The sequence below is a fragment of the Humulus lupulus genome, chromosome 3, assembly GCF_963169125.1.
Source record: "Humulus lupulus chromosome 3, drHumLupu1.1, whole genome shotgun sequence".
NCBI lineage: Eukaryota > Viridiplantae > Streptophyta > Magnoliopsida > Rosales > Cannabaceae > Humulus > Humulus lupulus.
Window position 1 is genome coordinate 175,896,601 of NC_084795.1, and position 15,539 is coordinate 175,912,139.

The 15,539-nt window shown below is 35.0% G+C and overlaps 1 non-coding gene across 1 annotated transcript; it reads right to left on the bottom strand.

Moving 5' to 3' along the window:
- Window positions 1–14,420: 14,420 nt before the first annotated feature.
- LOC133827937 (small nucleolar RNA R71) lies at window positions 14,421–14,526 on the bottom strand. The gene has a single exon (XR_009890586.1). It is a non-coding gene; the product is annotated as a small nucleolar RNA R71 (small nucleolar RNA).
- Window positions 14,527–15,539: the final 1,013 nt, after the last annotated feature.

Genomic DNA, 15,539 nt, shown 5'->3' on the forward strand with positions numbered 1-15,539 from the left:
TCACGCCCATTCCACCCCGGTCGTCTGATTTCACCAAACACACCCCAGAAAAAGCAACCCAAGCCCCATTACATATACACCTCTTCCATTCATCCATTTGTCCCGGCTCACCAAAGACAAACCGATCCTTTAACATTTCACCTACACCCCACACAACTCCAGATTTCAACCATGCCAAGAACCAAGAAAGTGGCACATAAAGTGAAGAAGAAGCCCTTCCATGAGGTGAAGAAATTATATTGTCCAACGGCAGAGGCTAAATACAACAATACAGTGGTCAATCGAGATTTGTACATGGAGTGGGGTTTGGTGGCTGATAAAGATGGGCTGGATGAGTTGCCCGAGTGGTTGAGTACCACGATACGTGATCGGCATTGGGAGAACTTTGTGGTGCAACCCGAGCCAGCAGTCATTGAGCTTGTCCGAGAGTTCTATGCGAACTTTCTCTCTCATGAATGGCCCACCAAAGTCCTTGTGCGAGAAGTTGAGGTGCCCTTCAATGCTGAAGCAATTAATAATTTGTTTGAGCTGGAATCAGTTGAGTGCTCTTTTACCCCAAGTAAAGGGCAGGTGACAGAGGAAGCACTAGCCGATATTATGGAATCAATAGCTCAGGTCGACTCTACCTGGGATGTGGATGACCATGACAACTTGCATTTTCGGAGGACGGAATTGGAGCATGACCTTAAGTGTCTGTATTCGTTTGTCCAGACCACTCTCTACCCCACCTCACACGATTCCACAGTGAACAAGGACCGCGCCCACATGCTCTATTGCCTGAAGACAGGATTCAATGTTGATGTTGGGACAGTGCTGGCACAAGAGATATTTGACTGTGCGCTCCGAGGCAAAGGAAAGTTGTTCTTGCCTGCCACCATCACTGCCCTTTGCCGCAATGCTGGAGTTCCTGTGTGGCCTGAGGAGGGATTGCTCCATGCTAGGGTGCTTGTCAGTTTTGGCCCATTCCGAGCTACCAAGGCCACCCGAGCCCCTGCCTCCTCCTCGGCATCTGCTTCTGCCCCAGTTAATGATGCCCTCTTGGAGCGGTTTACTCAGTTCGAAGTGATGCAGCAACAAATGCATCACCGACAAGAGGAGATGTGTGGCCGTTCGCAATCCTTCTGGCAGTATGAGCAGCAGCGCGACGGCATCATGGAGCGCACCTTCAAGAAGTTCACTCCGAGAGTTGTTCCCCAATTCCCACCATTCGCGCAGCAGATTCTTGATCCTTGGACTGCGCAATCAGCACCTGAGCCTAATCCGGATGCTCCTAACGAGGACTCCGAGTGAAGGGGGTTTCCTTGTCCTGTTAACTATTTTAATTCCTGTTCTGTTTTATGTTATTGTTGTTAGTTTTTTTTATGTTATGTTTTAGACTATGTTTTTCGTTTTCTGTTTCTGTGTGGTTCTGTTATTGTTTGTTTGTTTGAGTGTGTTGTTGAGAGATTTAAAAATATATTCCTGTGGCCTAGTGTTCTACTCGATGATGATATTTTTCCATTCGCTCCATTCATGTAACTGCCTGGCTTTATATGTTGCTTATGCCTATTTAATTGCTGGATATTATGGATGTTTCTCTTTAGTCTCTTTTCAATAGTGTATAATGTTGTTTTCCCACCATACTTTGAATTTTTTCCAATGATTGCTGAGTATATGCTCTTAGCATCTAGAATTGGTTAGTGCATTTTCCTTGAGGCGAAATCCTAGCTAGACTTATCCCTAAGACATGATTTAGGCCATCTTTGGACGTTTGAGCCTTTCTAGCCTTCCTTATAAGCATATTTTTCCCTCAGTCACCCATTTTTGAGCCGATTAACCTATTCTTGTGTTTAACCCGATCATACATACCCATTACCCCTATATTACACTTTCCATATATGTCCCAACTTGATTGCTATCACTTGTCAATAAATTAATTTTCACACTAAGTTTGGGGTGAGTGCGGTGAGTGTAGCTTGTGGCGAGCTAATTCTTGATTACTATTTTAGCCACATTGGGGACAATGTTGGGTTGTAAGTTTGGGGTGGGGAATTAGCTCACAAGGCATGCCATTATTTATCTGCATTTTCTCTTGCTATATATCATGTAATTGTATCTCTCTTGTGTTGAATCTGTGTAGTAAATGATATAAAAAAAAAATGAAAACAAGAAGGAAGAGAGATAGGAATAAAAATAGCAAGAAAAATAGATTACAACCACATGCCTTAGTGAGCAGAATTAATTATAGGGAAGGGAGTCAAGAGAGATAAATAATGAAGGAGAGGTTCGGTTTTTGACAAGTGAGGTGGTTAGGTTTAAGCTAGTAAAATATATCCTTTACCATACCCTAGCCCAAGCCTTACATTACAAGCTTAGTAAAGTCCTATTGATCAAGGGGATAAGTTTAGACTACATTAGTGGAGAGGAGTGCACTAATTCAACTTATGGAGCTATAATGAATGAAAAATCAAAGGGTAATTGTAGAGAAATTCAAGGTTAGGTGGGATGCAATTGTATACACTATTGATTAGGTGACTTTGAGGAGATATTAGTGATATCCAGTGAGCTAAATTTGAAAGGGCAGCATATACGGTTAAGGCAGAAACATTTCTCTATCCCACTTAATTCCATTTTTCTGAGAGCATCATGTTCACTAGGCCATTTTGAATCTTTTGAATCTCTCATCTGTTATTGGTGTGTTGTGTGTTGTTTATTGTGTTTACTGTTGTGTCATCATTACTCGAGGACGAGCAATAGGCTAAGTTTGGGGTGTTGATAACTCTAAGATTTAGAGTTATTTTTATATCTTTAAACCTAATTTTCAAACTAAAACAAAAGAGTAATGAGTTGTAATTAGTGAAATTGTATCCATTTAGTGTATCTGTGTAGCAAGGGACTGTGTGTTTGTATTGTCATATTTTTTTTAGTGATCTATGCAGTTTAGTGTTTGTGTTAAACAGGAAAGGAGGCTGGAATAGGTGATCGGGAACTTTGGATCAAGAAGGGGAACAAATCTGGAAATAGCATGTTGCTGTTCTATCAATGCTGTAGCAACCACAACGTAGCAATCGGCAGGGACCAGTGAAGAAACGTGACAAATTCCAGCTGGACTTAATGAAGAATAAGTGACACCTAGGTGGCGAGAATGTTGTACAATGAGTCAGCTGGATGGTGTGGCAAAGGACAAGAGGGCACAATTGACTTTGACTTACTAATTAGGGTAAACCAAGTACCCTAAAAAGGAGGCAGCCGAAATAGAAGGACACTCTAATTATTGAAGAATTCTGCATTTTCACTAAGAAAAGTACAGAGAGAAAAGAAAAAGAAGAGAGAAGAAGGAAGTACTAAACAGAGGAGAAGAGGAAGGCAGACGCCTAAGGGAAACCTGAACTCACCACTCATCTCTCTAATCTCTCTATCTCTCATTTTGTATTAAATTCTTATCTAGTTTTCTTATTATACTCAATGGAACTTTTCTGTACTGGATTTGTGTTTATAATTTCAGCTATGAACTAATATCCTAAGGGTTTGGGTGGTTATGAACCCTATATTATGAAGTAATGTTTTGATGCATGGTTATGGTAATTGTGATGTTGTTCAATTATGTGTTGTTAATGTTAACTGATTGTTGTTTACTGGCCATAAGTAACAATTATTTAGCTAGATCTGATTTTGGAAGAAATTAGGCTAGTCGATCCCACTTAATTGATGCAAGAGAAGTACCTTTTTAGGTAAATCTTAGTGGTAAAATAGGGATGTTTTGCTGCCTTGTATAACATGAGATTTGGTGTTTAAATGACAGTATGCAACCTGATTTAATACAGGAATGTGTTGAGTTGAGTTGTAAACGTTATCAGTAAGTTTTGGAAAGAACTACTGGATCTTTGTGAAATCTGTTAACTCTGATGCAATTGCTAAACCATTGATGAGCCATTGCTGTAACAACTGGAACGAACAGAGGGGAATTAACCACCCAGACCTATTTTTCTCGTATCTAAAATCTACACAGAATTCCTTCATTTTGATCTCTGAATTTTAGTTTAATTAAATTGCTCATTTACATTTATTTTCAGAATTAATCACTCAAATTTTCTCTTGATTTGGTCACTGAATTGTAAACTGTTTCTGGTTGATATTTCATTTATTTAGTTTAAAAGTCCCTGTGGAGACGAACTTTGATACTCTATCACTGTATTACTTGTTGTCGATTGTGTATACTTGCGCATATTTTAATCGTTAGAAAATTCACAACAGTAATGCATGCAATGATAATGATTACCCAAAGTCAATGGACATACACAACTTCTTTTTAAATTTTGGGCCCCTTCATATGTTGGAAATGTGCCCTGAAAGCATATGTAGTAGACATTGTTTTTATGAAATAAATAAATGAATTGAATTTGTTATGCATCTATTTTATGGACTATATTATTCTATGATAATATTATGTAAATATCAGGAAAATTCCTAAGTTCATGTATGTAATCTCAAACACGTATTAGTACGAGAGGATTGTGTTTGAGATAAATGAACTTGAATAGTTCGCAGTAAAATAAAGTTATGGAATCTTTATATTAATTACTGCAAGTACGGTCCACTAGTATGATGAATACATGTGATCTAGATCCGGATCACTAGTGTGGTAGGACACTTTAGTGGAGGTGCTTTATATATTAGAGAATATATAGAACTGGACCAGATATGTTTATTAATACTTAGTTAAATACCGTTTTGAAGTATTAATTAAATATATCAACTGATGATCATATACAAATAGATCTTAATCCTGAGGTTACTATGAACTCCTGTTTATGTTATATGAGTTCTTTGATTCACTTGTTAGGGTCTGTCAGAATGATCAGGCTAAAAACTTTTGTTTTGGGAACTCATTAATATAGATGGCTGGGGACATAGTATACAGATATGGAATCTATACCTTCTCGCAAGAGATTGAATGATGGTTCTCTTAAGGGTTGACTTTTGGGACTGAAAGGTTATTGAGCTCAAATTCATAATTTAGTTATGAATTAACCTTCACTAGTAGAGTCAATGGTACTTAAGGAAACAAGACATAATTAAAAGGGTAAAACGGTAATTTTATTCCCGATTAATTATGAACCATTATTAGAGGGTCAAGTTGTATGCAATGATTAAATCAATGGACGCTTTATGATTATAAAGTACTCAGTAAATGAAATGTCTATAATTACAAGAGTTCAATCTCATATTTATAGTGGAATAATCATGAGATTAATAAATTAAGATTATTTAATTAAAGAGCTTAATTAATAATCTCAAATTTATTGGAGCTTGGAATTATAGGTCCATAGGTCCCCATAGCGGCTCTATCAACACTGTTCAAGGTAAGAGTTGATATGAAGGGAAAATAGTTTAAAGACATATTTAGGAAGAAATTTGTTCTTCAGGCCAAATATGCAATTATACGATAATAGTGATTAATTAATTAATTACAAATTAGTTGTAGTTAACCAAATTAATTAATATTTAATTATTATATAATTTTCGAAATTATATTAATTGATTAAATTAATTTTCGAAATTTAATTAAATAATTAATTAATTGTAATTTTCGAAATTATGATTAATTAAATATTTATTTTCGAAAATTTTGGGTTTAATTAATTAGTAGAATTAATTAAATATCTTTATTTGAGTGGGAGAAAATAATGTGATAAGTTCAAATTGGATTTGAATTTAAAAGATTAATATTTATTCAAATAATTAATTATATTTGATAATTAATTAAAAAGATAGTTAATTTGAATTAGCTATCAGGTTGTTAGATCTTATCTGACAAAGAAACTTGAATAAATAATTAAATAAAATTTGAAAAACTAATATCCCTAGAAATTAGGAAGCTACACGTTCACACACAGTCCAGGACTGTGTGTGCCGTGTAGGGCATGGTATTTTTCAGGGATAGGATTTTCAATTTTATTTATTTAATTAATTAATTAATGGATAATTCAAAAAATTGGTTTTTCGATTTTTTCATTAATGGAATAATTAATTAATTATAAAGTAAATTGTAAAATGGTTACAGATTTATTTTTTAAATTTTGAATATTTTCTGTTAAGTAAGACTGATCAGATTATTATTCAAAATAAGATAAGTGAAGAGAGTGAGACTACTCTGAACATTCGCTCTGTGAAAATAGAACGATAGTTTTCTCTCCCTGAAAATAAAGAACCAATTCTCAGGCCTATTCTCTTGATCTCATGAGTTGAGTACATCAAGAAGAATCACAAATAAACTATCCTTCATTCTCTAAGTGCCCACGCATTTCTTGAGGTGTAGAGAACGCTTTGGAAGATCTTGGTGTGAGTACTTGGGAGCGGCTTGGATAGGAAGATCGTTCTAAATACGAAAAGATAGCAAGGACACTTGATAGGCTTCAAGAGGTATGATTTCTATTAGTATCTTGCTTATGATTAATGTATGTATATTAATGGATCCGCATATTTAAAGGTAGTTTAAATATGTTACAAAATTTTTGTTGTACACTGGGCCAACAACACCACCTTTCCGCTGCGTATTAGGAAACTCGTTCCTAACATCATATTGTGCACACTATTTGATTAGGCCAATGCTTGCAAGGCTTGCTACAAATATAATATAAAATCTCATGGGTTCTCCTCCGGCTAGCCATCACCACAGTAGGGCGCACTAAAAACCTTATTCCATCGTTGCCCCGTCGGGCTCAAGAGTTAAGGCGGCCACACACTGTGGTGTCAATACGTATAACAATAACTCATATGGAGGAGAAATAAAAACAGGAACATGGCAAACAATATAATTGGTTCACTAAAACCTAGTCCAAATTATTGGGCTGCACTATGAGCCTAACTATAGGCCTCCATTTACACTTACTTACATTCTCATTTGCCTTTTTCAAAACAGTGGCATTGAACTTAAACTTCTTAATACAACTTCCTTTTATGTTGCATAAAACTTGCCAAGGTATCACATAATTAATCATCATAGTATCATGCATGGTCTTATATCATACAATAATTCACCATATCACTTTTATGCCATGCATACAAATTTATGATGAAGTGTCAATGTATGTTAATACCACTTACTCACAACATATTCATATAATGCATACTTTCACATAACATGTAATTCATGTGTTGCAGTTGAGTACTTTACTTACCTTATGTCCAAAATATATTTCACCATGTAACAAGTGGTGCATTTGGTGTTGATGTGCTTATCCTGACAATGGCATGAATTTCACATCGTAATGATGACAGTAAGGCATTGAACGATCATTTAAAAATATCCATAAAACATCATATCCAAATCATGCCTAAATTGCCTTAATCCACTTAGATCGAGCGTTAGATTTATCTTAGACACTTGGAGAAACTTTGACAGAGCTTCCCCTTAATTTTAGCTATCCCCAAATATCAAAATCAATCAGTAATCATCATCAATTAACCTGCCATAACCACATATCCCTAATACCAACATAATTCATGACCCAAATTAAATGAGTCTCCACGTCTATTCAAACATTTATAAACATATCTACCCTCTTAAAAACTAAATCAAATAACCAAAAATCAGTTTGTACTCCAAGAACCACAAAAACCTCATAAAACACAAAATTTCACTTACCGAGCAACTTTTCAACGAAAACAATCTCTTCTAGCTTTTTCAAACCTCAAACCACTTGGAAACCACCAAGAAATATGTTAAAAAAGATAAAATACCATAGATTATCTCTCAGCAAAATTCAAAAATGTAGTTTAACTTCCAAGTTCAAGGACTTACCATAAAAAGGCCAAAACTAAGCTTAATCCACTTCTTTGGCGTTGATTTAACGTGGATCTCCTTAGAATCTCTTTAAGCCAGCCAAGAAATGTTTTTTGTTTTCTTTTCTCTCTGTTTTTCAGAGTCTTTGGTCGTGGAAAGTGATAAGGTTGATGACAATCCTTTATTTTCAATGATTTGGCGTTATTGTATTAAAACTTGACACCATTCACATTATCATTTCACTTATTGACTTATGAAAACATTATCACTTCAATAACTTTGACTTAATCATCTTCTAGGCCTATTCTCCTTATGTGTGAAACACTCACACCAAACCTTAGGTCCATATGAGTTCATACCCAATAGTTATGCTTACCCGATTTAGCGTAGCGCACTTATGCTGAGCTCGTTTTGACTTTGCATAAACACCACTGATTATGTATACCTCCCATCAAGACTTGATCTAATGGTTATAAAACCTTTTTACCTTATCAATGAGACCTTAATCATACCTCAATTATATTTGGTAAATCCACTAATACTCAATTTTATGCCGAAATAATAGTAATCGACATTGTACTATTTTTGACCGCTTAACATCTTTTGCCTTCTATATCTCACTTTTCTCAATTGATTTCATTCCTTGTCCATATATTTCATCCTTTATTATATCTTGAGCACATAAAATATCCATAAAAGACAACCCAAACACCACAAGGTTAATAATATTGAACATACACATAAACATCATATACACAACTTTTATACTTATACATGAAAACGCTTATAAGAATATGCATATCCTCAAATTATACATATTGTATGATATGTAATGCAATGCAATCATGTGATTATTGGCTATAATATTTCAAAATAATGTGGGTGCTACACCATTGATTTGTATCCACCCTCACCGAACTCAATCATTATTTATTTATTCTAAATTTATTATGATTGTAAAAAAAATCAAACTCATACATGTCATTCAAAAATAACTTTATTCATTTGGAAAAAGATTTTCACTAAGTAAAATCATTAATTCAAAGATAAATAAATAAATAAAGAAACTATACTAAAAATAACTAGGGTAAAATCTAAAAATCAGTTCTTCTACATCTGACCCTTCATCTAGCATATCATCATCTATTTCTTCATAATCATCATTACTATGAGCCTTGAAACTACCTCGGGGAATTTTCATTAAGATATTATGCTTTTGTTCATCAGTGAATTGAAACTCAAACTTCGAGGTAAACCTAAGTATAAGAAAATAATATCTCATGGCTACCGGTAAAGCATCTTCATCATCCATAGTCTCCCATAATTCTTCTAATTTTGAAACTACAAAAGGAAAATCCTTAAAATACCTAATTACGAAGACATATTGCTCCATAGCTCTCATCATAATTTGCTTAGTGGTTTGAAGGTGAACTATCCCCTTCTTGAATAGGATCAATCTTTGAGTGATTCTTTCTAGCACTCCTATTGTATTCCTTGGCTCTCTAATCCTTTTCAATGCCTTAATGGCTCAGATATCTTGATAGGTCAAAGCTCCATTCATTTTGATTGAAAACATAATGACTAAATCATTAGCTATAAACATAAACATACTAATCATAATATAAACACTTACATTGGTGGTTAGATCTGGAGCTTTTGCGTGTGTATCAAGGAGAACTTCATGCTTATGAACTATGGGCTCTGATACCAAATGTAATGACTCGACTAATTCTATGACCTCGGACCATTAAAAACTACTAAGACATAGCTAGTATTTTGAAATACATGCATAAAATAATAAAACTTTATAAAAAAAAAATTCCAAAATAAGGGATCCCATTGTTATTACATAAAAACATAAAGAAAACATAAACCTTTAATTATTTGTTCAAAAACTAATTGCGGAAAAATAAATACATCAATTAAAGAGACTCAAAATATAACTTCATCTTTGATCTTCCAACAATCCAATCATTCCGTCCACTCCCAATACACATGCCAAATCTGCCATGATTCTGTCTCGCTATCCAAGCATATTTTCCTAGAGCATCTAAAATAAAAGGAGTGAACCTAATGCCCAGTAAGGAAAATCTACTAAAACATAACATAAATCATATGACTAAAAACATATACTATAAAACATATAACGTAAAAATGTATATCATATAAACCTTGGACTACAATATTAATGGCCATCAACTCATTACCGTAGCATGTGATAAAACCATCTAGGTCCTCAGTCTACTAATCGAGGTAGGTAAGATCACAAATAGTATATGATAACCCATCTAGGTCCTCTGTCTACTAATCTAGGTAGGGTAAATCATAACTCTAATCTACGATAATGATAAAAAATGTTGGGATTTGATTTGCTATCTAAGAAACTATAATACCCAAGTGACTATAACATAACACATATTCATATACATATATAACATATCATCATAACATACCATATTATATAAACATATCATAACACATATTATCTAACTTATATCCCTTACCAAAAACTGGGATATTGGAGACAAGAACGGGATTGGAAAACTCCTAAAACCAATAGTAAAAATCATGAGTTTCTAAAGAAATGGAGATGAAAAAGAGATCTAAACCATCAAGACAGAAACTTACCAAAAACCTTAAGTTTCAAGAAAATTAAACACCTAACCAAAACCAATAAAATCAAGTTAGGATCTGAAAGAAAATAAAAGAACTATAAGGAACTAAATCTGAGGATAAGAATACCTTGATAGACTAGAACTTTGATCTACACCTCAATACCGAAATGTCACTCTATCTTACTTCCCAAGTGTTTATAAAGCTTATATTGAAAAGCTTTTAAATCCCAAACCCTAGTGTTTTCTCTCTAGAATAAACTTAGCAGCTTGGAGCCTCTCAAGAATGCTTGAATAATGAATGAAATGGCTGAGTACTAGGTCCTATTTATAGAGTTCAAGGAGTGAAACTAACCCCTTTTAAAAAATGAATATTAATTGAATATATTTGAATTATCTATTCAACAGATGCCCAGAACTCGGTCAAAAATGTTCAGGAGCAAATATAAGTTGTTGAGGGCTGTTTCTAATTCGGATTCCACAAAGTTTCAAAATATGTGTGTGGAGCCAATATATCGCCCCCTATAGGCGATATATCACCTCCCCCATATTCCCGAGCCACCGTGGTTTCGTTCGTGCGAAGTCGACGTGTTTTCCGTATCAACCTTAGGCAACATATCGACCCCTATAGCTGCGATATATCGGCATATGCTGGTATTTTAAACACGTTTTTGCCCACTTTCAGCATATTTGAAGTTTGTTTAAATAGCTTTGACTGAGTAAAACGTGATCCTAACAGCTGCTGGAAGATTCTAAAGCTTCCAGATCTATCTTTTATTAATTTATTCATCTAAAATTCTTAAATCCTTAATTAAACATGCATGTGACAAGTGTCACATTCTTAAGTATTCTATCTAAAGCTTAGGTTATAATAAATATTATTTCTAGGACCAGCAATATTAATCAAACCTTATGTTAAAATTAATATTTCTAAACTATAGGTTAAACTTGTAAAATCCTTAACTATTTCTATGAGTTTCCAACTAAATCTTGGCTTGAACCAATAAACACGAAAACTAAAATACTACAAGCTACTACTACTACTTCTACTATCTAGCTAAGTAAAATTTCGAAAGGCTACATCTACACTCAAAATCAAACTAAAGTTCAACTCTCATGCAAACTTCAGATTCACAACAAAATTAAATAGAAAACAAATCAAATTTAAACCCTTACCTCTGTGATATTTTTAACCTTGAGCTAATCCCCAAGCACAGCAAGCCTCTAATCATTCAATTCCTTAGCCTATAGTCCTCAAAACATCATCAACTTCTAAACACCAAAGAGAGGGAGAGAGAGTCGAGTGAGAGAGAGAGAGTGCTCAGAGTTCTGTTTGTTTGTTTTGTCTTTCCTTAGTTCTAGAGTCCTCAGCTGCCTAGTGTCCAAGTTCAAGTCTATTCCCCAGCCTCCAAAATGTCTAAAATACCCCTAAGTCTACCCTTGTCCATTTAATGCCTCTGAGGGTAATCCTATCAATTGCCACATCTCGCTAAATCCTCGAGTGTTCCTATCAATCCCCATTTAATCCCAACATGCCCAAATAATCGATGAATTACTACCCACTACCGAGTAAATCCTGAACACCAACTATGTTCCCAAAATACCCCTAGGCTCCTCCCAAGCTGGATATTCGACCCCGTTGTGACTATTTACCTAATCCACTCCCTAAAATTGTCTCGGATTGCACATTACAAATATATCACCACAATCTTGTGGTATCAATCATAACACACATATTTATAACATTTATGCCATCAACGGGCTAAAATTACAAATATGCCCCTAATAACCAAATTGGGCCCACATGCTTATTTAATTCACCTAAACATGCATTTCTAATCACATAATCATTTAATTCACATATTAACAAAATTAAATCAATTATTGCCCTCCCGGTACGCTAATTGATAACTCTTGAATAAAGAGTTATCTCATGTGCTTTTGAACTTATAATTGTGAAAAAAATCAATGGTGATGTTAGTTTATTATTAGCTCTTGTAACTAAGTTTTGTGTTTATATGATCTTAGTTAAGTTTAGTTGTTTTTGTAGTTTTTAATAGCTAATGGGTTGAAGACAATAGTTTCATGGATAGATATTTGTACAAAGAATGAACTAACATGTGAAACTATATAAGTTGAATTTTGATTGTTGAAATAGCAGGTTTGCGGCAGCAAAGCAGATTTTGCTGAAGCATTTTGGTCAGGTTGTTTTTGGACATCTAAGTGTGCTTGGAAATTCAGAGGATGAGCTGGAATAGTAGCTGAGGTGGCAAGTACAGAAAGCATGAGTCAAAATTAGAAGCAAAGGTCAAAGGACAGAAAAAGGAGACCCACGTATATACCAAAAGGAGGGGCAATATTGTACTTGGATGGCTAAATTGGGAAACCTAGAGGTACAAAGAAAAGTTTCAACCGCATATTGAGGGAAGTCTGCCATTTTTTGATAGAAAAATCGAGAAAGAAAGGAAGAAACACCGAAAATCAAGGAAGAAGAGGAGTAGAATGCTTAAAGAAGCTCAAGCATCAATTGGATTTGTTCTTTCTCTTAATTCTAAACTTCATTTTATATTTTCTAATTTGATTTCTACTCTGAATACATATGGGCTGTATTGAATTTGGATTAATGCTCTTTAACTCATCCATGAACTAATTTTTGTGTGGCTTGAATTGTTGATGAAACCTATGTTATAGTGTAGTAATTTCTTGCACCTTATTTTAGTTAAATCTCTCTTGTTCATTCAAGTGTGCTTATTGTTAATTTCTTGTTGTTGTTTGGCCTGCAATGGGAAGATTATTTAATTACGTTTGATGCTGGAAGGATTAAATATAATGGAAAGAACTTGGATGACACAAGTCATAATTAGGTTAGGTTATGTTAGTAAGAAACATAGGGATGTGTTATTTTCCTTGTGTAACTTTTGAGAATTGAATCTTGAATTTACATTCTTAAATCTGATTTGGCATAGGAATATGTTTAATTAGGTAAAAGAATTAATATCATAAAATTTTGGAAAGTTTTATGAATGTTTAGTGAATTCTTGTTAACCTGGGAGTTTTGCTAAAATATTGTTGCCGCAATCTGTTTAGTATAATTAACATAGGGGGAATTAATAATTCAAGTTTATTTTACAACCCTCGTGTTTCTTCCGAATTACTTTATTTAGTTCAGTTTTATTTATAGTATTTTTATCTTTTTAATATTTCGGTTAGCTTATAACCAGCCCATTTAATTGTCAATATCTTTAAGTTGTTTAGTAATTATTTTGCCTATTTTTCTATTTTGCAATCCCTATGGAGATGATTTACTTATCACTGTATTACTTGTGTGAATGCGTATACTTGCATATTTAAATCAATCTTAATTTTCACAACAAGTTTTTGGCATTGTTGCCGGGGATTGGAATTAGAAATTTGTGTAATATCAATTACTTGCAATTTATTTTTCTTTGTTGATCTGACCTTGTTTGCTTGCTCTTGTGTTTTCTAGATGATATATTGTATGAACGAGCAAGAACACATTGAACTAGCTCCTATTGACTCTGAGATTGAACGAACAGTTTGAAGAAGACTAAGGGAACAATGGGCTCAAAATCACCTTAATATGGCTAAAGAGGTTGAAGGAGTAGAGGGTGCTAATAATATTGCTAACGCGATAGCTATGGCTGATGATAGGGAGAGATCCATAAGGTAGTATGTTGCCCCCGTGTTCAATGAGCTCAATCTGGGCATTGTTAGGCCTTAAATTCAATCACACCAATTCCAGTTAAAGTTCATGATGTTCCAAATGTTGCAAACAGTGGGTCAATTTAGTGGGCTGCCTACTGAGAATCCTCATCTTCATCTTCGTTCATTTTTTTAGGTGAGCGATTCTTTCAAGCTGCAAGGAGTGAGTGACGAGGCCCTAAGGTTGAAATTGTTCCCTTTTGCTTTGAGGAATCGAGCTAGAGCTTGGCTCAACACCCTTCCTCTCGACTCAATGACTACATGGAATGAGTTGGCTGAAAAATTCTTGATGAATTAGTTTCCTCCTACCAAAAATGCCAAGTTTCACAATGAAATCATGTCTTTTCAGCAGCTGGAAGATGAATCCTTTTGTGAAGCTTGGGAGAGATTCAAAGAGTTATTGAGGAAGTTCCTACACCATGGAATTCTGCATTGTATACAAATGGAAACATTCTATAATGGGCTCAGTTCTTCCACTCGCATGGTGTTGGATGCTTCAGCTAATGGGGCTATCCTCTCTAAGTCCTACAATGAAGCTTATGAGATCTTGGAAAGGATTGCGAGCAACAATTATTAATGGTCCAATGCTAGAGCATCAACAAGTCGAAAAGTAGCTGGTATACTTGAAGTGGATGCATTGACAGTTTTGACCACTCAAGTTTCTTCAATGACTAACCTTCTCAAGAACATGAGTTTGGGGGGAATGGTACAACCAACTGCAATGGGACAAGTTTATGATGTGTCTTGTGTTTATTGTGGAGATGGGCACACATTTGAGAGTTTTCCTTCGAATCCCACTTCGGTTTATTATGTGGGGAATGAAAATGCCAACCGTAATAATCCATATTCAAACTCTTATAATCCAGGGTGGAGGCAGCATCCAAGTTTCTCATGGGGGGGTCAAGGAGCTAGTTCAAGCAGAGCACCAATGCAAAACAAGCCTACATATCCATCGGGGTTTTCTCAACAACCACCAAAAGCTTAACCACCTCTTCCTCAAGTGTCTCAATCAAGCTCGTTGGAGAGTTTAATGAAAAAATATATGGCCAAGAATGATGTTGTGATTCAAAGCCAAGTGACATCCTTGAGGAACCTAGAGATTCAAGTGGGGCAGCTAGCTAATGTGCTAAGGACTAGACCTCAAGGCACCTTGCTTAGTGATACCAACAATCCAAGTAGAGATGGTAAGGAGCATTGCAAGGCAGTCACCTTGAGGAGTGGTAAAAATTTGGAGTTGACTGAGGATAATCCTAAGAGCAACAGCGAGCCCACTTCAATCCAAATAGTGTGGAAAAGGAAGAAAGAGTTGTGAGTCCGAAAATGTCAAATGTTGATCCTGAATCAATTACTGCAACAACTCCTCAGCGAAATGCAACAGAGAAGCCTATGAGTAAACCACCTCCACCATTTCCTCAACGATTTCAAAAGCAGCAACAAGA